Consider the following 3,396-nt stretch of genomic DNA (forward strand, 5'->3'; position numbering starts at 1 on the left):
GAGATTATCAGACTGGATAAAAAAATACCCATCCAATTAAATATGAATCTGCAGATAAAAGTGAATTAATGAAAAGCAAACAGGAATCAAAAGAAAGTAGGAATAGCTATATTAGTATCAGGCCAAGTGTCCTCCAAAATAGGGAATATTACTTATGATAATGAGGGAATTTTGCTAACGATTAAGAGGTTAAGTCATTATGAAGAACTAACAAATTTCAATAAAAGGAGATGTTGTAAGCATTTGGAAAAGGAAGCAATGGTTATTATTAGACTTATGGGTTCACCAAGAATAAATCATCCATGGTAGAATCATTTCCTTCTTTGGTGAGTTAGGTATATACAGCACATGTTTAAATTTCAACATGATGTTGGAGTCCCCTATGACAGTGGTCCCCAACCTTTTTGGCAACAGGGACTAGTTTCGTGGAAGACAATTTTTCCACACACCGGGGTGGGGGGATGGTTTTGGGGTGATTCAAGTGCATTACATTTATTGTGCACTTTATTTCTATTATTATTACATTGTAATATATAATGAAATAATTATACAACTCACCGTAACGCTGACAGGAGGTGAAGCTCAGGCGGTAATGCGAGCAATGGGGAGCAGCTGTAAATACAGATGAAGCTTCACTCGCTAGCCTGCTTCTCACCTCCTGCTGTGCGGCCCGTTGGTTGGAGACCCCCGCCTATGACATCTTTGAATAGGTGAATAGGTGGAACAGTTAGAGGATGCTTTAGTATAAATAGAGTAATTCATAGGAAGTCCAAGGGCTAGATTCAGAGGGTCAATGTTTATTTGAATGTCTCTATTTCTAGAGACATAGGACCCTTCATTCAACCTTGCGTGTGTGTGTGTGTGTGTTTAGTTTATGTTTGTTTTTTTTACACTTTAAACAATGTCATGTTGTTTTTTTAGACAAGTTCTTACATTTTTGGAAAACATTTTAAACAAGGACATATGATTCAAATATGATATTTTTTATTTTTTTATAAATTTATTTATTTATTTATTTATTTATTTATGGCTGCATTGGGTCTTCATTGCTACACGCGGGCTTTCTCTAGTTGTGGCGAGCGGGGGCTACTCTTTGTTGTGGTGCGCGGGCTTCTCATTGTGGTGGCTTCTCTTGTTGCGGAGCACGGTCTCTAGGTGCGCCGGCTCAGTAATTGTGGCTCGTGGGCTCTAGAGTGCAGGCTCAGTAGTGGCACACGGGCTTCATTGCTCTGCGGCATGTGGGATCTTCCTGGACCAGGGCTCAAACCCGTGTCCCCTGCATTGGCAGGTGGATTTTTAATTACTGTGCCACCGGGGAGGTCCTTGATATTTTAAATAAAGTCATGCTGACCAGAATTTTATATGGTTCAAAGTTGAGAAGGGTAGTTAAAATATTTGATTCTTGAAATGTTATCCATAAGGAATTCAAGTGACTCTGAAATAATAGGTGGACATTTGAAAGAAATAAAAGTAAATAGGTAAAGTTAAATTTATGCCACTGGTTTCACAATAAAAATAATTGTACAAGTGAAATATGACATAAAAGTGCTAAAGAATTTTAAGGTGATTCTAAATGAAATATAGATTAACCATTGGCATGCCTCGCCAAAATACCAACATTTATAATGGTTATAGTTTATTGAATATCTATTATATGCCAAGCATTATTAGGGACTTTGCATACATTTGCCTGTAAATTTTATGTACATCATTAATTTTTAAGGTTAATTTTTGCCATTTTATAAATTGAAATTTTAAGCTCAGGGAGATGAAATAATTTGCTCACACAGCTAATAAGAGTAGGGACTAAGATGACTGATCCCAGATCCTTTTTTCCACAAGATTCTTACTCTTTTTCTCTTTCTGCCTCATTCGTGTGATTGTAGGGTTCATTAAGGTGGAAAAAATAACTAAAATAAAGGATGTAATAGGCACAGTTTAATCTAAACTTTTCTGAGTTCCATTTTGAGTTTTCCCTTTGATTGAGAACACCACAATTTAAGAGGAAAGCTGGAGTACTTCTAGAGTACAGGTAATCAGATAGAGAAGAGATTTGAATTTATTTTATATGAGGAACAGTCCAAAGAACTAAGAATTTTTGACCTGGAAAGCAGAGCCCACAGTAGCTCAACACTGGGAGGACTGTTATTTGAAAAGGATGTTACATTTTTTTCTCTGTGACTCTACAGAGTGGAACTAGGACTAATAAATTAAAGAGTCATGAAGCCAGCCTGGCATAACATAAGTTAGAATTTTCCAACAGAGCTGTCAGCAAGTATACTGAAATCTCTGTGTGGTGGTGAGCTGACTGGCACTGGAGGTATTCAAGTAGACGGTAGCTGATCACTTAGTTGGAAATCCGTGTAGAATCACTGGTAGTCTCAGCAGACTTTTAAAACTCCTTTCAATTCTTGGAGTCTTTAATGTTATAGAAACTGCAATATATTTAAGGGGTGGTTGTTAGCACACATTTCTTTTTTTGTTTTCAGTTGGTAACATCCCTTTTTTATTCCTTGGTAAGGGTTTAAAAAATTCGAGAACAGACACATTTTTTTTTTTTTTAGTCTTACACAGGAAATTTCCTTCCAAAAGTCTCCTGAGAGGCGTATACCATACACAGGAATCCATCTTCATCCTTCTCAGTTTCATACACTTCACAAATCAGCGTGGACACACTCAACCATGCTATGTCCATTCACTAACAGGAAGAAGGCTTGATTAGCATGGAGCTGTAAGCGCCTTCTAATTATCTTGATGAACTCACTCGTGTTGACATGCAGGCACCAAGAACTTTGTTTTATCCAGGACCGGAAGCTGCTTCTCACCTTTGTATTGTTCTATTATTACCGGGATTTTGGTAGGATATGCTGCTCTCAGGTAAGCAGGCCATCTTCTACTGTTTGTTCGAAGGTTCGGCGCTGTTTGAAGGTTTTCTCCGACGGCATGGCGGGGCAGGCGGGGCGGGGGCGTCGAGGTGGAGGGTCCCGGAGGCTCCAGGCGGTGGCTGCAAGAGCCACCACACATTTCTTAAAAGGTAATTTTATTGAGTACTTTCATTATGAAACGAGATTCAAACAGAAACAAGCAACAACACACCTACAAGTTAAAGCAGGCAAGTAGTCGTTGGTAAGGAGAGAACAAGATTTATGTACAATTCCATCCACTGTTTTAAACATTTGCCAAACAATAATTATTTACTCTTGGACAAAGATCCCTGGTGTGTATTTTCGACATTCTTTAAGGGAGCTGACTACTAAATGTTTTCATCTCCATCTCCATCCTGTCTTAAGTCTTGGCAAAGGAAGAAGCCAGGGGAACCTTTACTCTACAGAAGGTGAATGTTCTTGGCTGTGACGGCGGTAACTCTGCAGTTACATGGGGCTCATTCTTTCCATC

At 38.6% G+C, this 3,396-nt stretch overlaps 1 pseudogene; it reads right to left on the reverse strand.

The window, feature by feature from the left end:
- Positions 1–2,566: 2,566 nt before the first annotated feature.
- Positions 2,567–2,945, reverse strand: LOC118899875 (annotated as a pseudogene).
- Positions 2,946–3,396: the final 451 nt, after the last annotated feature.

This window comes from Balaenoptera musculus, chromosome 8 (genome assembly GCF_009873245.2).
Source record: "Balaenoptera musculus isolate JJ_BM4_2016_0621 chromosome 8, mBalMus1.pri.v3, whole genome shotgun sequence".
Lineage (NCBI taxonomy): Eukaryota > Metazoa > Chordata > Mammalia > Artiodactyla > Balaenopteridae > Balaenoptera > Balaenoptera musculus.